The sequence below is a fragment of the Tamandua tetradactyla genome, chromosome 1, assembly GCF_023851605.1.
Source record: "Tamandua tetradactyla isolate mTamTet1 chromosome 1, mTamTet1.pri, whole genome shotgun sequence".
NCBI classification, from domain to species: Eukaryota; Metazoa; Chordata; class Mammalia; order Pilosa; family Myrmecophagidae; genus Tamandua; species Tamandua tetradactyla.
This window is the reverse complement of record NC_135327.1, coordinates 188569839-188592087: the sequence shown is the minus strand read 5'-3', so window position 1 is coordinate 188592087 and position 22249 is coordinate 188569839. Positions and strand designations below refer to the sequence as shown.

Genomic DNA, 22249 nt, shown 5'->3' with positions numbered 1-22249 from the left:
GTAGCAAAGCTCTGCCTATTGACAGTGGAAGTTCCTCTTAATTTTTCCAAAACTCTACACTGCCCACGTTTGCCTACCATGGATTCAGTAATGTTTGACTTTTGATATGATGGAAAGTACTTTGACCACATGGTGGTGTCACAGTTGAAAGTGCTGAATAAACTAAAACCCCAGGTTGTTAGAAAGAAAGCTGTGCCTAAAAGAGAATAAACACTTATCCGATTGTGGAGAAGAAAAAAATTTATTAATAATCTTGCAAGAACAGGTGTACAACCAAAATCTGGTAGCTGATGTGCCAAACAATAGAAAGTCACAGTTTTATGCCCTAAAGTTAGCACACAGGTCCCTCCCCTGTTTCTCGGCTGATTTGGATACTCCAGAGGTTATAGTTTATCCGGATAGTCTAATCCAGATTTCCTGCTGAATGTTCCTATGTTTGATTATACTTTACATTTCAGTGACCCTGGCTGTTACTTATTTAAACTTGTTTTTACCTATATAAGGATTTGGCACCAATTCTAGGCTTGTGTCAGAGGTCTCCCCTTTCCCTGCCTGCAAGACCAGCCTGAGCTGTTTTGCAGCCCCTTGTTTAGTTAGTTCCGTTTCTCTTATCCCGCACCATCTAGAGTAAAAGCTAAGCTTAATTTTATTCTTCACAGGTAAATGGTTTTCTCCTCAAACTCTGCAAATCTCAGGAAACATCAGTCTGTTGTCTGAATGTGTTCCAGTTTAGCTTAAATTTTTACTGATTTTCATTATAAATGTTGGTATGACTTAGTGGTAGTCATGTACTGAAATACTTCAATAGAAGAACTGAACAAAAAGGAAGTCTTTATACAATCTTTATTATTGTATTGTTATGTATAAGCTTTGAAGTCTGCTCATACCCAAACAGTTCTCATCACACCCAACCAAGCCTACCTGGGAAGATCCAGATAAGGCATTAAAAAGAGAATTTGCTGGGCCACAGTGGTTCAGCAGGCAGGAATGCTTGCCTGCAATGCCAGAGGACCCGGGTTCGTTTCCTGGTGCCTGCCCATGTAAAAAAAAAAGAGGATTTGAGTCTCTTTGCTTCTCTTTCCATTGCTGGCCAATGTAAGGAATTCTGTGCTTTTTGAGGTGATTAGAAAGTTTGAAGTCCCAGGAGTAGCCTAAAGATAAAAGTTAGGCTGTTTGTTTTAGAAGCATGTGCTGAATTTAGGAGTTCTGCTATTGTGAGCCTATCTGTCAATATGTCTAAACCAATGTGATAGACCATAATTTTTTTTTTAGTACTTTCATGATGAACCCTTAGAGTTCTGTAATTACATCTATAGTTTTCTAGGCAGTGACTGATTTTCCTGACTGACAAGAAAAACAATTTATTGTGCTCAGGTCAGCAGGACAAGGGACAGTTGATGGAACAGCAACTCTGGAGGTGTCAGTGTGCCAAAATGAAGAATTGAACTTCATTCATTTGTGTTATAGTGAGGATGTGCTTATTGGGAACAAGACAGTGGTTAACCTTTGCTATGGGTGTTTCTTGATATAGCCTTTTACATTAAGAGAGACTCAGTGTTTACTCAGCCTTTTCAGTTCCCCATACTTCTTACACAATAGAAGCTTATTAGTTGTATAATATGAAGTATTCTTTCTCTCAGTTAACATGCACTTCTAGAATATGTGGATTATTGTGGGAATTTATCAGGACATTTTGTTTTTAGTGGCATAGATTTTATAATGTTAGAGTTACCAAACTTGACCCATGATCATATAGATATTTTACAGTTACATCATGGGAGGTAATGCTCTTGGGTGGAAATCAGTTTAAATCTTTCAGAATAAACAATAACAATATACGTGCCCAGGTTTCTAGTATATTTCATTGATTTCTTTCTTCCCTAGATAGGTAATAATGCCTTATCTATTCTTAAATAAAATATTTCCTTTCCTAATTTTTAAATTATTTAGTTGCACTTCTGTGGGCCATTTCCAGCATTGCTAGATTTTTCCTGAGCTGTAATGATCAAATCACCCTATACTTGTTTGAAGGCCATATGATTTTGTTGTTGTGGTTTTTTTGAGTATCTTTCCTGGTAAATTTTATATATTATTTATTTGAGAGTATTCAGGGTTCCAGGTCCTAAAAAGGGCTTTTGTTAGGAGAGAGTGATTTCATTCTTTTTTTTTTTTTTTTTAATATAGAATGCTTCACAAATTTGCATGTCATCCTTGCACAGGGGCCATGCTAATCTTCTTTGTATCATTCCAATTTTAGTATATATGCTGCCAAAGCAAGCACTGATTTCATTCTTAAAGGAATTGCTTTGGCATGGGTCATAGACAGACTAGGGGTTGTCACTTGATTATTAGAAAAAGTAGCCAAGGTCAATTTGTTGTCAAATTGGAGGAACTATTCAACAAATACTGAGTTGTTACTGTTTATGTGGTGCTGTTGTAGGTACTGAAGATATAGATCAGTAGGTGAGTGGAAAATGCTTGCCCTGTAGGATGTCCTTGTGTGTGGAGGTATGAATGAGTAATGATTCCTAATGAGTACGTGCTAGCATAGATTTTTATAGGATGCCCAAGGAAATTCTATGGTAATTAACATTTGAGCAGAAAACTGAAGGATGCATATGAAACCGAAGTCACCGAATGACCTTGTGACTGCAGCAAGTACAAAAGTCTCAATGTGGGATTGTGCTTGGTATGTTTGAAGAAAAGCAAGAGGGTCAGTATTGCTGTGGCAGGTGAGAAAGAAAATGCAAGGAATTGGGTGGTAGACATAAGGTAGGGAGAGAAACAGCATCCAGATCATATAAGGCCTTGTAGGTAATTTATTAGGAATTTGACTTTTACTGTGCTAAGGATAGCCAGTGGAGAGTTTTGAACAGAATGACTCAAATTTACCGTATTATAACACAATCATCCTGGCTGCTGGGTATAGGCAAAGCAAGAGTGAAAGTAGGAAGGCCAATAGAGGACCATATTATGAAGTCTACAGAAGAAAAATGGTTATGTGGAGTAAGATATCAGGGGTAGATGTAGTACTAGGGTGGGCAAAACTGAAATTTGCAGGTTTGGTTGGAGAGAGGGTAATCAGGAGTTTTTAATTTGGGAGATATTAAGTTTGAGATGTCTGATGTATTAAGTTGAGATGTCCCTACCTGATGTTACTTGTTGATAGGGATTTAGATATATGGGTGTGGAGTTTAGGGGGAGAGCCCCAGTTGGACTACAGGAGTCATCATGATATGTGGCATTTGAAGTCTGGAGAGGGTTACTCAGGGAGTGGGTATAGATTAAGAAAAAAGACCAAGGATTGACACCTAGCTCCTACATATATAAGTTAGGAATTTCCAACATTCACTAAACAAATATCTATACAACACTTCCTGTGCAGATGAGGGTAACCAGCAGAGGAGTTGGAGAAGTAGTGGTCAGTCAGAAGGGAAACCAATAGCATATTTTCCAAGAAGACAAGGGCATGAACATGATTTAATGAGCAAGTGATGATTTACTCCCATTATACTGGGATGTGTTAGGTAAGATGAAAACTGAAAATTAGCCATTGAGTTTCACAATAGGAGGTAATGGGTAAATGGGTAGCTCTGTCAAGAGTTACTTCCTTGATGTGGAGGAATGAAAACTTCACTGAAGTGAGTTTTGTTGAAGAGTGAAATAGCGATATGGGTATGGAAGGTGAAGATGATGTAGGGTAGATAGACCATATAATTCACTGTCCAAACTAGGATGCCTTGTGAGGGGAAGAGGACACCATGCTGAGGCAACTCAAGTAAACTGTATGGTCACTCTGGAGGGGGCTGACAGATTTCTCAGAGAAGTACCTTTGTTACTTCTCTAAAACATTATTTTATATACAATTTACAAGTTCCATTTAGTCTTGGTAATTCAATTATTTTAATAGATTTTGGTATGGAATGTTTGTTCAAAGTTTTTTAGTGTTGTGCACATACAACTTAATTCTCTTTGTACACTTAAAAAAAATCCTGCTCTTAAATATAGATTTAAGTTTGTACAATATGAAAATGAAACTATAGTTCCCTACAGTTTTCATTGTTTAATTGGAATATGTTTTTAGGGGGAAAGATTCATAATAATTTTTGTTCCTCTGACAAAATAGCTATTATATGTGTTAATAGGCATGTGTTTTGGTTAATAGTGGTTTTATCTAGATTCCAATATATTTTTTAATAGATAGAATAAACCTTTGATCAATTGTTATTGAATTTCAGTAGTATTTCTTCTGCTATAAATTGTGTTTTTATTTTAATCTATTTTCATTTAGAGTATCAGTTTTCAGTCTGTTTTTCTAATTTTATTTTTTTAAATGCAATTTTATTGATAAATTCACATACCATATAACCATCTAAAGTATACAATCATGGTTCACATTATCATCATATAGTGGTGCATTTATCTTCTCAATTGATTTTTAACATTTTCATTACTCCCTACACAATAAAATAAGAATAAAAATAAAAGTAAAAGAAAAAAGAATACTCCAAACATCCCATACTCCTTTCCTCCCATAATTATTTATTTTTTTGTCTTTATTTTCTACTCTTCTGTTGATACTCTAGATAAAAGGAGTGTCTGTCACTAGATTTTCACAATCACGCAGTTACACTGTAAAAGCTATATAGGTATATATTTATCTTCAAGAGCCAAGTCTCCTGCATTGCAGTTCAACAATTTCCCTCTAGCAGCTCCAAAATACAATAAACTGAAAAGGACTATCAATATTTTGCATAAGAATCACCTCCAGAATGACCCCTCAACTCCATTTGAAATCTCTCAGCCACTGAAATTTTTTGAATCATTTCTCTTCCCCCTTTTGCTCAAGAAGTCTTTCTCATGCCAGGAAATTTACACCCCTGAGAATCATATCCCATATAGAGGGGAGGGTTTTATACCCCTGAAAGTCTTATGCTATATAGAGATAAACAGTTTATCTTCAGGGTTGACTTAGAGAAAGAAGCCACATCTGAGCCACAAAAGAGGTTCTCTGGGGGTGACTCTTAGGCATAATTGTAAGTAGGTTCAGCTTCTCCTTTGCAGAAGTAAGCTTCATCAGGGCAGGCCCCCAAGATTGAGGGCATGCCCTATAAAATTGGTGGTTTCCCGTGCTTGCAAGAATATCAGGTCTTCCCGAGGTGGGGAAGTTTAATATTTCCACATTTTCCTTCAGTCCCTCAAAGCGAATTTGCAAACATTTTTTTCTGCCCACATTAACCTGGTATGTATTGGGGTGTCACACTAACTTACACAAACCAACAAGATCTCACTGCCTATTCAAGGCTCCATGTAATTATGGTGTTTGAATAAACTGAGCACACAAGTTACATTAATAGTGTGTTACAGAAAATATAAATTTCTCTCCAAATAAACATCTCTTCATTAGGTCTCCTTCAGAAGTTCAAGTTTTTAAAATATAGTCAATATCATCCTTTACCCGTAGTCTGATTTACCTTACTTCTAACCACAGATCAGCTTCATTCATATCTCTAATTGAAGTCTGATCACATTTTCAGCTTTTTGAACAGTTGGTATATGGAGTAATGCTGACTTTCATAACTTTCTAGCTCTCAGTCTCAGATATCACACAGATACCTGAAGTTCCAGTAAAGAGCAGGTTATACCCAAAGAGCTCAACATCTCAGAATTTAGAAATAACAGAATTCAGGAATAGATGTGACTGCTGACTTTATAATTTAGGAATTTACAGTATGCTTTCATCTGGTATCCTGTACTCTTGAATTCAATTCTCAGAGTTTGTACATTATAGTTAGTCTGTATTAGTGAAGCATTATAATATCTGTATTTTTATTTCTAACTTATTTCACTCAACATATTGTCCTCAAGGTTCATTCACCTAGTTAGTTGTAAGCCTCACAACTTAATTAGTTCTTGCAGCTGCTCAGTATTCCACTGTATGTATACACCACGGTTCTCACTTCTGTTCATCAGTCAGTGTACTCTTAGGCCACCTCCACCCACTGCAAATCCTGAATACTGCCACCGTAAACACCAGTGTGCACATGCCTATTCGAGTCCCTGCTTTTTTTCCAAGTATATACTGAAGAATGGGGTTGTAGAATCCTATGGCAACCCTAAACTTAGCCTCCTGAGGAACCACCATACTGCCCTCCAGAAAGGCTGCATTATTCTACTTCCCCATCAGCAATGAATAAGTTAGTGATCCCATTGTGTTGAGAGTTCAGAAATATAGCCTCGCACCCATAGTCAGTTGATTTTTGACAAGGCTGCCAAGTCTACTCAATTGGGACAGAAAAGTCTCTTCAACAAATGGTGCTGGAAGAATGAAATTTCCATACGCAGAAGAATGAAAGATGATCCCTATCTCATGCTATATACAAAAATTAACTCAAAATGGATCAAAGACCAAAATATATAGAAAGCCAGGAATGTAAAACTCCTAGAAGACAATGTAGGGAGATATCTTTGAATCTTGTGTTGGGCAATAGTTTCTTAGACTTTACCCCCAAAGCTCAAGCAGTATAGGAAAAATAAATAAAAGGGACCACCTAAAAATAAAAATTTGTGCATTAAAGGACTTTTCCATGAATATGAAAAACAGCCAGCTCAGTTGGAGAAAATATTTGGAAACCACATATTCAATAAGCATTTAATATCTAGATATGTGAAGAAATCCTATAACTCAACAATTAAAAGCAAATAACCCAATTTCAAAATGGACAAAAAAAGTTGAATAGACAGTTCTCCAAAGAAGATAAACAAAAGGTTAAAAAGCACATAAGATGCTCAACATCATTAGCTATTAGGGGAATGGCAGTATGTTGTTGGGGGTGGGTTGGGGGAAGGAAACAGTGAATACGTGCATCTCTCCATATCTTCTCCAGCACTTGGGGGTGGGTGGGGGAGGGGCTGGGGGAAGGAAACAATGAATAATCACATCTCTCCATGTTTTCTCCAGCACTTGTATCTTTCTGTTTTTTTTAATTTTTAACTTTTTTATTGTATAGTATAACATATGTACAAAGCATAGAAATAAAAAAGCAATAGTTTTCAAAGCACTCTTTGACAAGTAGTTACAGGACAAATCCCAGAATTTGTCATGGGCAACCATATAATCCTCTCATATTTTTCCTTCTATCTGCTCTAGAATATAGGAGGCTAGAGGGCTTAAATATTTTTTTATTATCACAATCGACCATTTTTTCTTCTTTTTTGTGTGTGTGTGAAAAATGACATATATGCCAAACTATAAATTTCAGAGCACATCACCACAATTAGTTGTAGAACATGTTTCAGGGTTTGACGTGGGTTACAATTCCACAATTTTAGGTTTTTACTTCTAACTGCTCTAAAATACTGGAGACTAAAAGAGATATCACTTTTATCATTCAGCATTCATATTCATTTATTAAATCCTATCTTCTCTGTATAACTCCACCATCACCTTTGATCTTTCCATCCCTCTCTTTAGGGGTGTTTGGGCTAAGCCAATTCTAAATTTTTCGTATTGGAAGGGTCTGTCACTAATACGGGGCAGGGAGATGGAACTATTTGATGTTTTCGAGAGGTTGGGCTAGATTTCAGGACCTATCTGCACCAGGGACCCATCAGGACTTTGTAGGTTTCTGGAAAGTTACTCTAGTGCATGGAACCCTTGTGGAATCTTATATATTGCCCTAGATGTTCTTTAGCTCTAGCTTCTATGTATCTCTAAGTCCCCTATTTTCTGTATTATAAGCCTCTGATTATACCTTTATGCTATTCATAAAAGTGGAATCATACAGTATCTATCCTTTTGTGTCTGACTGATTTCCCTCAGCATTATGTCCTCAAGGCTCATACATCTTGTCATGTGCTTCAGGATGTTATTTTGTCTTAAGTGCTTAATATTCCATTGTATGTATATACCACATTTTGTTGACCCACTTGTCTGTTGATGGGTATTTGTTTCCATCTCTTGGCGATTGTGAATAACGCTTTTATGAACATCGGTGTGCAAATGTCTGTCTGTGTCATTGCTTTCAGCTCTTCTGGATATATACCAAGTAGTGCTATTGTTGAGTCATAGGGTAACTCGATATTTAGTTTCCTAAGAAACCACAAAACAGTCTTCCATAGTGGCTGCACCATAATACATTCCCACCAGCAGTGTATAAGTGTCCCAGTTTCTCCACATCCTCGCCAACATTTATAATTTCCTGTTTGTTTAATAGCAGCCATCCTTATAGGTGTGAGGTGGTATCTCATTGTAGTCTTGATCTGCATTTCCCTTATAGGCAATGAAAATGCGCATCTCTTCATGTGCTTTTGAGCCATCTGTATTTGCTCTTCATAAAAATGCCTATACATATGTTTAGCCCATTTTATAATTGGGTTGTTTATTTTTAAAGTTTTATTCACATATCATACAATCATCTTAAGTAAACAATCAGTGGTTCCTGGTATAATCACATAATTATGCATTCACCACCACAATCTATGTGAGGATGTTTCCATTTCTTCTATAAAGAAAGGAGAAAAATAAAAATAGAATAAAAAATAAAATAAAATAAATAAAATAAAAAAGGAGAAACAACACCACCAAGAATCCCATACTTCTTCCTTATGTCCCTCTCTTACTGACATTTAGCTTTGGTAAATTGCCTTTGTTTTATTTGATAGAAACATATTACAGTGTTACGGATAACTATAGACCCTAGTTTGCATTGATTTTACTTTTTCCATATACCTTTCCATTTTTAACACCTGGCACATTGATATTCATTTGTTCTTCTTCATGCAAAAACATTCTTATATTTGAAGATTTACTCACCATGATTGTCAACTCTAGGTTTTGCTAAGTTATACAGTCCCAGTCTTTATCTTCTGTTTTTCCTTCTGGTATCATACATGTCCCCAGCCTTCTTCTTTCATACTGGCACTCAGCTTTTTATAGTATTCTTAAACATAATATTGTGCCGTCCATTTCTGGATCTTTAAATAACCTCTGCTGAACATTTTGTACTTCTTCAGCATCAAACGCCCAATCCCTACCCTCATCTCTTGATAAACTGTGTTCATGACTTTACCTCTCAGAGTTCATTCATTAATATTAGTTCATATTAGTGAGACCATACAGTATCTGTCCTTCTGTTTTCACTCAACATAATGTTCTCAAGGTTCATCCATGTCCTTGCAAGCATCATTTCTTTATTTTGATATATCATATCTTTTTTTCCATCTCTTTTTTCCCTTAGTGATAGTATTCCTTTCTATACTCTTCTCCAGACCTGTCTTTCCTGTCTTTTCCTATCTGCCTGTAGTATTCCCATTACTATTTCTTATAGAGCAGGTCTCTTGTTCACAAACTGTCTCACTGTCTGTTTGTCTGAAATATTTTAAACTCCTCCTTATGTTTGAAAGACTGCTTTGCTGTTTATAGAATTCTTGGTTGGCAGTTTTTTTCTTTCAGTGTCTTGGTGAACTCCATGTTTTCTGCTGAGAAATCTGCACAGTCATACCAGTTTTCCCTTGTATGTCATGGGTTGCTCTTCTTTTGCTGCTTTCAGAATTTTCTCTTTGTCTTTGACATGTGACAGCCTGATTAGTAAGTATTTTGGAGTAGGTCTATTTGATTTATTCTGTTTGGGATATACTACTTCTTAGATCTATACTTTTATGTCATTCATAAGAGATGGGAAATTATCAGTGATTATTTCTTCCATTATTTTTTTCTCCCTATTTTCCCTTCTGTTCTCCTTCTGTGATACTCATGATATATATTTGCATACTTCATGTTGTTCAGTTACCTGGGACTGCTCATATTTTTCCATTCATTTCCCTATCTGTTTTTTTGTGTGTGAGAGTTCAGATGTCAGGTCTTCTAGTTCACTAGTCCTTTTTTCTGCCTTTTCAAATCAGCTATTTAAGTTTCCAGTGTGTGTTTCTTTTAAATAATTTTATTTGGATATATTTTTATACACTGTGCAGTCCATCTGAAGTATAAATCAGTGGCTCACAGTATCTTCACATAGTTGTGTATTCACCACCATGATCATTTTTAGAACATTTACATCACTCCAGGAAAAAAAAAAAAAAGAAAAACCCATACGTCTCATGCCCATTATGCCTCTCTTTCATTGACCACTAGTATTGCAGTCTACCCCAATTTTTTTAACCCCTAATTTCACCCCTCATCTATTATTATTATTATAATTTTTTTTTCATCTGTCCATACCCTGAATAAAGGGAGCATCAGACACAGGTTTACATGGTTACATTGTAGAAGCTGTATAGTTTTACTGTTGTCTTTAAGAATCAAGGCTATTGGAACACAGTTCAACAGTTTCAAGTTCTTACCTCTAACTGCTCCAATAGACCATGATGCTGGCTTTTGGCTCATCCCCAGGAACCATGTCCCCCATTTCCCGGGAGATTTACACCCCTGGGAGTCATGTCCCATGTAGTAGGGAGAGAAGTGAGTTCACCTGCTGAGTTGGCTGAGAGATAGAGGCCATATCTGAGCAACAAAAGAGGTTCTGGGGTGGGGGGGGGGTGAGTCTTAGGCATAATTATAAATAGGCTTAACTTCTTGTTTGCAAGAATAAGTTTCATAGGGACGAGCCCCAATATCAAGGGCTCAGTCTATTAAATTTGTCGTCCCCAATGCTTATGAAAATATCAGAAATTCCCTAGATGGGGAATTTTATTATTTCCTCCTTTTTCCCTAGTTCCCAAGGGGATTTTGCACAAACTTTTTTTTTCTCTGCCAAATTACTCTGGCAGAGTAATCAAGTGATCACACTAACCAGGACAAACCATCAAGATCTCACTCCGTAGTTCCATGTAATTATGGTGTTCAAATAAACTGAACATATAAGTTAAGTTAGATAAGGTACTACCCAAAATATAAATTTTGTACCAGATCAGCATCTCTTTGGTTTCTTACAGAAGTTGAAGTTTTAAAGTAGAGACCATATCAACCTTTAACCCTGTATTCTGATTTACTTCCAGATCAGCTTCATTCATATTTCTAGTTGAAGACTGATCACTTTTTTTGGGGGGGGGGGGGGGCATGGGCAGGCTCCAAAAAGAAGTATGATCAATTTTTTGACTTTTTAAACAGTTGCTGTATGGAGTAATGGTGACTTTCCTAGCTAAGAGCTCTAACCTGAGTGTCATGTGTTACACAAATACCCGAAGTTCCAAGAAATAACCTATTTTTTTACAAATAGTCCAGCATCTCAGAATTTAGAATACCAATTACAACTTCTGCATATATTTGACTGCTGTAAGACCTTTCAATCTGAGACACTTTACAATAAGCCCCAACCTGATAACCCATGTTTCTCAACTTCAATTCTCCAAGTTTGTATATTAATCCATATGAGTGAGGCATGGTATCATTTGTCTTTTTGTTTCTGATATCTCATTCAGCATACTGTCTCAAGATTCATTCACCTTAGTTGCATGCCTTACAACTTCATTCTATCTTGCAGCCACTTGGTAGTCTGTGGTATATATATACCACTATTCCCTCTTCCATTCCTCAGTCAATACAAGGCCATCTCCCTCCATTGCAAATAATTGTAAACGCTGCCACTGTAACACCAGTGTGCAAATATCCATTCATGTCCCCATTTTCAGTTCCTCCAAGTATATACCTAGCAATGGTGATGCAGGATTATATGGCAATCCCACCCCTAATCTCCTGTGAAACCACCACATTGGGCTCCAGAGGGGTTGCAACACTCTGCTTCTACCAACAGTGAATAGGTATATCTCTCCAAATTTTCTCCAGCATTTGTTTCTTTCTGTTCATTTTTAACCAGTTTTCCTTGCACACCATACAATCCAACATGAGTAAACAATCATTGGTTCCCGGTATAATCACATAGCAATGTTTTCACCACCATTATGAGGACATTTTCTTTTCTTCCACAAATAATCCCATACCCTGCCCCCACAACCCCCACTTACTGACATTTAGTTTTGGCATATTGCCTTTATTACATTTAATGGAAGCAAAATGTTGCTGTTAACTGTAGACCCTAACTTGCATTGATTGTGTATTTTCCTATATACCATGCCATTTTCAACACCTTGCAATGTTGACATTCATTTGTTCTCCCTTATGAGAGAATATTCTTATATTTGCCCATTTAATCACCATCATTGTCTTCTCCAGGCAGTCCTAAGTTATACCATCTCAGTCTTTATCCTCTATCTTTCCTTCTGATTTGTACATGCCCCCAGCCCCTCTCCCCAAACCATATTCACATTGATCTTCATTTAGTGTACTTATATTATGGTGCTACCATCATATTATTGTGCTATCCATTTCTGAATTTTTACAGTCAGTCCTGTTGCACATTGTGTACTCTTTCATCACCAAGTGCCTGATATCAACACTCTTTCTGATCACCTGTATTCCTAACCCTGCCCCTCAAAGTTTGCTCATTGATGTTAGTTCATATTAGAACATGCAATATTTGTCCCTGTGTTTCTGGCTAATACCACTTAGCATAATGTCCTCAAGGTTTATCCTCCATTGTGTTTTTCCATCTCTTCTATTGTGACTTTTATTCTCATAATTTCTGTCACTTGTTGTTTTAAGCTTTCAAATTCTTCTTTATGGTTGCTGAAGGTCTTCTTTATATCCTTCCTCGCTTTTACTATATCTTCCCTCAAATCTATGATTTGATTTTTGAATTGATTTAGCATGCTTGTTTGAACGTTTTTAATTAGGTGTTTCAACTCCTGGGTCTCATTTAAAGTGCTACTTTGTTTCTTTGACTGGGCCATATCATTTTTTCCTAGTGTGATTTGTTATTTTTTTTTACTGGTATCTAGGCATCTTGTTTCCTTGAATAGTTTATACTGGAGATAGTTTTCACTATTTTATGTAGGGCTTTCTTGTTGACTGGCTTTGTTCTTTGTCTGTTCTTTGACATTAAATTGAACTTACTCCATTTTCAACTTACGCCATTCTAGCGGGTGTTAGATGATACCTCGTTTTTTGCATTTCTCTTATAGACAATGAAGTTGAGCATCTTTTCATGTGCTTTTTATCCATTTGTATTTTGTCTTGTGAAAAGTGTCTGTCCATGTCTTTTGCCCATTGTTCTAGTTTGTTAACTGCTGGACTGCAATATACCAGAAAAGGAATGGCTTTCTAAAAAGGGGAATTTTATAAGTTACAAGTTTACAGTTTTAAGGCCAGGAAAATGTCCCCAGTTAAACTAAGTCTATAGACATATCCATTCTAAGGTATCCAGGAAAGATACCTTGATTGAAGAAGTCTGATGAGGTTCAGAGTTTCTCTCTCAAGTGAAAAGGCCCATGGAGAACACGGCATCATCTGCTAGCTTCCTCTTCAGGCATCTTGCTTCATGAAGCTCCCCCAGGGGCATTCTCCTCATCTCCAAAGGCTGATGGACCTTGCTTTGTGGCTCTTGTCATTCTGTCATCCTTCTCTGCTCCCTCTGAATCTCCAAAGGTCACGGTGGATTCTGTAGTTCTCTCAGCCTTGTGGCTCTACTCAGCTCTGCTGTGGCTTTCTCATCATTCTCAAAAAACATTCTCTCCAAAAAATGTCCCCTCTTTTATAGGATCCCAGTACACTAATCAAGACTCATGTAGAGTGGGTGGAGACACATCTCCATCTAATCAAGTTTAATACCCACAATTGATTGAGTCACATCTCCGTGGCAATAACTTCATCAAGTTCCAACCTATAGTACTGAATAGGGATTAGAAGAAACCCTATTCAGACTTCTTCTAAACATGATTAGGATTAAAGCATGGCTTTTCTAGGGCACATAAATCCTTTCAAACTGGCACACCCATTTTTTTAATTGGATTGTTTGTCTTTTTGTTGTTGAGTTGTAGAACTCTTTATATATTCTGGATACTAAATCCTTATCTGATGTGTGGTTTCCAAATATTGTCTCCCACTACATAGGTTGCCTTTTTAAAATATATTTTAACTTTTTTTTTATTGTATAGTATAACATATATACAAAGCAAAGAAATAAAAAAGCGATAGTTTTCAAAGCACTCCTCAACAAATAGTTACAGGACAGAACCCAAAGTTTGTCATGGACTACCATATGATCCTTTCATATTTTTCCTTCTAGCTGCTCCAGAATACAGGAGGCTAGAGGGCTTAAATCACAATTGACTTTTTTTCTTCTTTTTTTTTTGTAAAAAATGACACATATTCAAAAAAGCTATAAATTTCAAAGCACAGCACCACAATTAATTGTAGAATATATTTCAGAGTTTGACGTGGGTTACAATTTCACAATTTTAGGTTTTTACTTCTAGCTGCTGTAAAATACTAGAGACTAAAAGAGATCATTTTAATAATTCAGCATTCATATTCATTTGTTAAATCCTGTCTTCTCTGTATAACTCCACCATCCCCTTTGATCTTTCCATCCCTCTCTTTAGGGGTGTTTGGGCTAAGCCAATTCTAAATTTTCCATATTGGAAGGGTCTGTCACTAATATGGGTTAGGGAGATGGAACTATCTGATGTTCTGGAGAGGCTGGGCTAGGTTTCAGGTCTTATCTAGACCAGGGACCTATATCTGAAGGTTGTAGGTTTCTGGAAAGTTACTCTAGTGCGTGGAACCCTTATGGAATCTTATCTGTTGCCCTAAGTGTTCTTTAGGATTGGCTGGAGTGGTCCTGGTTGGGGTTTGGCAGGTTATGATAGGTAAGCAAGGTCTAACTGAAGCTTTCTTAAGAGCACCCTCCACAGTAGCCTCTGTACTGTAATTGAACTCTCTCTGCCACTGATACTTTATTAATTATACTTCTTTTACCTCTTTTGGTCAGGATGGAATTGTTGATTCTGTGGCTCCAGGGCTGGATTCATCCCTGGGAGTCATCTCCCATGCCACCAGGGAGACTTTCACCCCTGGATGTCATGTCCCACATTGCCAGGGAGACTTTCAGCCCTGAATGTCATGTCCCATATAGGGGGGAGGGCAGTGATTTCACTTGCAGAGTTGGGCTTAGAAAGATTGAGGCCATATCTGAGCAACAAAAGAGGTCCTTCAGATGTAACTCTTAGGCATGACTAGATAGTCTAAGCTTTTCCGCTACCTGTATAAGCTTCACAAGAGTAAGCCTCCTGATCGATGACATGGCCTATTGATTTGGGTCTCCCTAAAATTTGACACAGTATCAGGGGATTCCCTTATGGTAAGGTTTAATAGTTTCATATTTTTCTCCCATCCCTCATGGGACTTTGCCAATACTTTTTGATTATCTGCTTAATATACTCTAGAATGTATCCAGGCATTACAATAATCTGTATTGAATTAAAGGAGCTCTTTCTTATCCTGTATTCCCTGTGTTTCAGTTGTTCAAATGAGCTATGCAGATAGGTTGAATTAGATTATGCACTACAGAAAATTTCAGTTCCAAACCAAATAAGCCCTTCTTCCTTGGTCTCAAAGAGTATGTGTAGTTCTGAAATATAGACACTGTCTTCCTTACCCCTGTGCTCTGAATTACTTTAACCCCAACCTGTTCATCTTCATTCTTATCTCTAAATATCAAGCTATCTATATAAAACAGCCTCTCAAAATCTAGAAATAATAATCACTCCTAACTTAATGTATCTCCTCTAAAAGCTTACAGTCTAGGCCCCTGTTTTCTTATAAGCATTTTCTAAAGGTGATCATACCATTCTTGTTCTTTGGTTTCTGGCTTATTTTGTCTCATCAAATGTCCCACATGCTCATTCACATCATTGCATGCCTCACGACTTTGTTCCTTTTTGTAGCAGCACAACCTTCATTCATAAATATTCACCATTATTCGCCAGTCTACTTCTCCATCAGTACATCCTTCAGCCACCTGCAGTCATCAGACATCTTGTAGAGGACCCAAATTCCACAGTCCATCAGCATTCTCAATTTTAGATAATTTAATTGTTCCCAAGAGAAAGAACACCAATAAACACACCCTTGCCAAACTGAAAATCTAAACCTCCTCTTAACTCTTGTCCCTTCCCCCATTATTTACCTCTGCTGTTGATGTGGGAATGCTGATGGTTTCCTTTTGAACATAGCTCATAGCATGCAATAGTATTTTTCTCCCGTACCCTGGACTTAAACTTTTTGTACAAAAATCATATCTTTGAAGTAATTCTTGTGAGAACTAATTCATATTTCTAGTGTGAATCAGTGGGACATGTAGGTCTATACAACCTCTTTCCATCTTGTTCACCTTCAATATGATAATATTACTTATAGACCCACTAGAGAACCACCTTCGCTTCTATCATCTGTTCCCTTACATTGGAGTTTAACCTCATTAGGTAACAGTTCACCCGTCTCTAGCTTCTGTGTATCTCTAAGTCCCTTATATTCTGTATTTTAAGCCTGTGATTATACCTTTATGCTGGTCATAGAAGTGGAATCATACAGTATCTATCCTTTTGTGTTTGACTAATTTTGCTCAGCATTATGTCCTCAAGGTTCATCCATCCTGTCATATGCTTCAGGACATCATTTTGTCTTACTGCTGCATAATATTCCATCGTATGTAGATACCACATTTTGTTGATCCACTCATCTGTTGATGGGCATTTGGTTTGTTTCCATCTTCTGGCACGTAGGCTGCCTTTTTACTTTCTTGACAAAGTTGTTTAATGTAGAAAAATATTTAATTTTGTGGAGATTTCATTTATGTATTTCTTATTTTTTCATTACTCATGCTTTGGGTGTAGGGCCTAGGAAACCACCTCCTGTTACAGGTTTATAAGATATTTCCCTACATTTTCTTCTTAAACTTTTATGGTCTTAACTCTAATGTTTAAATCTTTGATCCATTTTAAGTTAAGTTTTATATAAGGTATGAGATACAGATCCATTTTCATTCTTTTGCATTTGGATATCCAATTCTCCAACTGCCATTTATTGAAGAGCTTTCTTTGTTCCAGGTGGGTTGGTTTGATCGCATTAACAAAGATCAATTGTCCATGCATGAGAGGTTCTATTTCTGAACACTCAGTGTGATTCCATTGGTCAGTATATCTATCTCTATGCCAGTACGATGCTGTTTTGACCACTGGAGCTTCATAATATGCTTTAAAGTTAGGTAGTGTGAGAGCTCCATTTCATTTTATTTCTTAAGGTATTTTGAGCTATTTGTGATACCTGTTCTACCAAATAACTTTGGTTATTGGTTTTTCTGTTCTTGCAAAGTAAGTTGCAGGGATCTTAATTGGTATTGCATTGAATCTATGCATCAGTTTGGGTAGAACTGACATCTTGACTATATTTAGTCTTCCAATCCATAAACATGGTATGCCCTTCCATTTATTTAGGTCCTCCATGATTTTTTTGTTGTTGTTGTTGTTTTTTAGCAATATCATGTAATTTTGTGTTACTAGTGTATAGAACCACTACTGATTTTGGGCTGTTAATCTTGTGCCCATTCCCTTTGCTGTACTCATTTATTAGCTCTAGTAGCTTTGCTGTAGATTTTTCAGGATTGTTGACATATAGTATCATGTTATCTGCAAACAGTAAGAGTCTTACTTCTTCCTTTCCAATTTGGAAGCCTTTTATTTCTTTTTCTTGTCTAATTGCTATGGCTAGAAGTTTCAACACAGTGTTGAATAACAATAGTGACAGTGGGCATCCTTGTCTTGTTCCTGATCTTATCTTATATGGAAAGCTTTCAGTTTTTCCCCATTGAGGATGATGTTAGCTGTGGGGTTTTCATATAAAAGAAGTTCCCTTTTTTCCCAGCCTTTGAAGTGTTTTCATCAAGAAAGGATATTGAATTTTGTCAAATGCCTTTTCTGCATCGATTGAGATGTTTATGTGGTTTTTCCTCTTTGATTTGTTAATATGGTGTATTACATCAATTGATTTTCTTATGTTGAGCCATTCTTGCATACCTAGAATAAATCCCACTTGTTCATGGTATATAATTCTTTTAATGTCCTGCTGGATTCAATTTGCAATTATTTTGTTGACAATTTTTACATCTGTGTTCATTAAAGGGATCGGTCTGTAATTTTCTTTCCTTGTAGTATCTTTGTCTGGTTTTGCTATTAGAGTGATGTTGGCTTCATAGAATGAGTTAGGTAGCTTTCATCCTTTTCAAATTTTTTTTTGAAGCATTTGAGCAGATTTTGTGCTAATTCTTTCTTGAATTGTTGGTAGAATTCACAATGTGAAGTCATCTGGTCCTGGACTTTTCTTTTTTGGGGAGTTTCCTGATAATTAATTCAGTCTTTTTATTTGTGATTGGTTTGTTGAGGTTGTCAGTTTCTTCTCAAGTCAATATTGGTTGCTCATGCCTTTCTAGGAAGTTGTCATTTCTAAGTTGTGTAGGTTATTAGCATATAATTGCTCATAGTATCCTCTGATTGCCACCATTATTTCTACATGGTTAGTGGTTATGCCCCCTCTACCATTTCTGATTTTATTTCTTTTCATCCTCTCTTTTTTTTCTTTTCAGCATAGCTCAGGGTCTACTGATTTCACTGATGTTTCTCAAAGAACCAACTTGTGGTTTTCTTGTTTTTCATATTGTCATTTTCATTTTTTTCTGTTCTAATTTTTGTTATTTCCTTCTTTTTGTTTTCCTTGGGGTTAGTTTGCTGTGCTTTCTCCAGTTCTTCCAAGTGAACAGTTATTAATTCCTCAATTTTTGCTCTTCTTTTGAAATATAGACATTTATAGCAATAAATTTCCCTCTCAGCACCACCTTTGCTGTATCCATGACTTTTGATATGTTGTTTTCATTTTCATTTTCCTCAAGATATTTACTGATTTCTCTTGTAATTTCTTCTTTGACCCACTGCTTATTTAAGAGTGTGTTATTTAGCCTCCCTATATTTGTGAATTTTCTGGCTCTCTGCCTGAAATATTTTTTTTTAATATTTTTATTGAGATATCTTCACACATGTACAGTCATTCCAAAGTATACAATCAATGGCTCATAATATCATCACATAGTTGGGTATTCATTACCATGATACAAATGTTCTAAAAACATATCATTGTTTTCTGTATCCCTTCCCACTCCCTTTCGTTGATCACTAGCATTTCAGTCTACTAAATTTATTTTAACATTTGTTCCCCCTATTATTTATTTTTAATCCGTATGTTTTACTCATCGTTCCATATGTAGGTAAAAGGAGCATCAGACACAAGATTTTCACAATCATACCCTCTGCCTGTTATTGATTTCTAACTTCTTTTCATTATGATCCAAGAAAGTATTTTGTATAATTTTAATCCTTTTAAATTTATTGAGGCTTGCTTTGTGACCTAGCATAAGGTCTATCCTTAAGAATAATCTGTGAACACTTGAGAGAAATGTGTATTGTGCTTTTGTGGGGTGTAATGTTTTGTAAATGTCTGTTAAGTCTAGTGTATTTATCGGATTATTCAAAATCTCTGTTTCCTTAATTGGTCCTCTGTTAAGATGTCTATCCTGATGAGAGTGAAGAATTTAAATCTCCAACTCATCATGGTATAGGGTCTATTTCCCCCTTCAGTATTGTCATTGTTTGCCTCATGTACTTTGCAGCACTCTCGCTTGGCGCATAAATATTTATGATTGTTACTCTACTTGTTGAATTGTTCCTTTTATTAATACATAGTGCCCTTCTTTGTCTCTTTTAATTGTTTTACATTTGAAGCCTAATATGTTGAATATTAGTATAGCTACCCTTGCTCTTTTCTGGCTGTTGTTTGCATGAAATATCTTTTTCTCACCTTTCACTCTAAATGAGTCCCCTGTAGACAGCAAATAGATGGGTCCTGTTTTTTAAATCCATTTTGTGTGTCTATATCTTTTGATTGGGAAGTTTAACCATTAATATTTAATGTGATTACTGTAAAGGCAGTACTTTCTTCTATCATATTGCCTTTTGGATTTTATATGTCATATCTAATTTTTTTTCTCTTTTTATCTTTACTGATAGACTTTATTTCTACACTTTTCTCCAGACTTTTGTCTTCTGTCATTCCCCATCTGCCTGTAGTGCTCCCTTTAGGATTTCTTGTATAACCAGTCTCTTAGTCACAGATTCTCTCAGTTACTGTTTGCCCCCTTCATTTCAAGGAGACTGCCTAGAGCAATCATAAAGCGTCTAATATCTCCTTGGCTAGATGTTAGTCTTATGATCACTTAGGAACTTATTTTTGTGCAAGGGAGTCTGTGTTACTAGTGCCTTGCTGGCAACAGTTCCAGTTGAGCTCTGTTCTAGGTTCAGGAGTCTCACTGCTAAAATAATTTAGGTAAATGATAGTGAGTAGGAATAAGTAGTAAAGTTTATTAAAGAGAAGGAGAGAACATGTTAAAGGGTGTGGGTGTGTTCAAGGGAGAAGTATGCCCTGAGTGAGTGTAGGTTAGCTTGCTTTATAGGAAGGTTTTTTCTGGTGGCAGATTTCCATTGTAACTTTTGAACTCTAGGGTCTTACAAGACTTGTATTATCCAGGTGTCCTCTTTGTTCTAGAGAGAGATAGCTACTGGAACTTGGGGCGTGCCATCATTTATCCAGGTTTGTCTTTGGGCAGATATTTAATAATCTTTATGACCCATGCTTTCTCTCATTAACTAACAGTTTGCTTTGGGCCCATGATTTTACAAGCTATTATGGTTTTGGGAGGTTTCAGTCGTTTTGGGAGGTCTCAGGGCTTCAGGGGAAATATTTGTCCTAGAAGTTTGCAGCTCTGAATTAACACTTCTGAGCTAGATAAGAAGCTAGGGATTTGGCGGTTTTCCATTATTTCATAGCTGTATAGGAAACTAGGGAGTTGCAGTTAGTTGTCCTATTCTATCCTGCTTCATCTGGACAGTAATGTACCCAGGAATACAAATACACAAACAAGAAACAAAGTAAAAAAAGATCCCTTAGGATTCTGTTACAAGAGGATAAAGAATATAAGGGAGCAGTCATTTATTCTAATGCTGCCCAAGTAAGTACCCTCAGTTTTCTTTGCCTCTTGTCAAGTTGCCTTGTCAGTTCCCAAGCCAGTGCTCACACCCATCCTACTTGTTTATTCCTTCTCTTAAGCCTGCCTCCTACTTGTGTTTTCCAGAATTTCTGGGCAAAGCCCTAAAATCACAGATACATCTGATGTTAGCTAACTCTAAGTATATTCCTATTTCTTAAATTGGGGATGTCAGCTCCTACAGTCATTTCTTCAAGGAACTACCCACTTGTTTTTGTTTACTTTCTTATGTCATTTATAATCTAATTTGTTTATATTTTAATTTTTACATTTTGTTTGTAGCTATGATGTCATGTGCCTCAGTCTCAGTACCCGTTTTTACTAATAGAATGTACACTTCATGCCAGAGACCTTTTTCTTGTTCACTGCTATCTAGAGCACTACCTCAAATTAACCTTGTGTGCCATAAACACCTTTTAAATGAATAAATGGATAATTTCCTGTCCTTCTCTTCTCTCCCCCTACTTGGAATGTAAGATTGCTTCTGTATTTAAAATGTTCTGTCTTGACTCTGCTGCCGTATTTTTTAATTTATTTCTCACATTTCATTTTTTATTTTTTAAGAGAAGGCATCTGTGCCTCCTTTTTAATTTTTTCATTTTGCTAACTCTTTGGCCTCCTTGCTATCTTGAATTTTCACCTTTTCTTTGAGTTTTTTTTCCCCCTTCATTAACCTTTTCTCATTGTTTAATCTCCTTGACTTGTCTAGCATCTATGCTATTGACCGAAGTGTCTTTGAAATACCCTCTTAGTCCTTTTTTTTTTTTTTAACCTTTCTGGCTTTCCTTTGACTTTTTCCTACTCTGTACTGGTGAGTCTTTGTTCTTTATTCTTTTCTATGTTTCCTTTCTTTGAATATCTCAGTTTCCTATACTACTAATTTACCTTCAGTTATTATCTCTACAGATAATTCCAAAATATACATGTTATTTTTATTATTCATTCCTGCTTCATTCTTAAATACTTGCAGATATCTCAACTTAAATTCCCCTGTCATCTTAAACATTATGTTTAAAATTTGTGATGTTAGTATTAATGTCTTAGATCCCAATCGTTATTAGAGCATTGCTTTTTCTTCTCTATCCTTTTTAAAACTCATGTTCAAAAATCTGATTCCAGAAAGGTTTCTAGAATGCCCTCAGACCTTATTGGCCTCCTAGCCTTTGAACTTCTGCCATATTCATTTATCTGTTTACCTGGCACTCTTTGTACATTGTTGAATAAATTGTCTTTATCCTACACATTTTATCTCTCAGATAGCTTGGAAT

The 22249-nt window shown here is 36.3% G+C and overlaps 1 protein-coding gene and 1 non-coding gene across 6 annotated transcripts in view; one reads left to right on the top strand and one right to left on the bottom strand.

Moving 5' to 3' along the window:
* The window catches only part of TPK1 (thiamin pyrophosphokinase 1), a 323853-nt gene that overhangs the window by 50703 nt on the left and 250901 nt on the right, over positions 1 to 22249 (top strand). The gene's annotated exons all lie outside the window — the stretch shown is intronic.
* On the bottom strand, positions 2175 to 2281 carry LOC143652957 (U6 spliceosomal RNA). Its single transcript, XR_013160989.1, has one exon. It is a non-coding gene; the product is annotated as a U6 spliceosomal RNA (small nuclear RNA).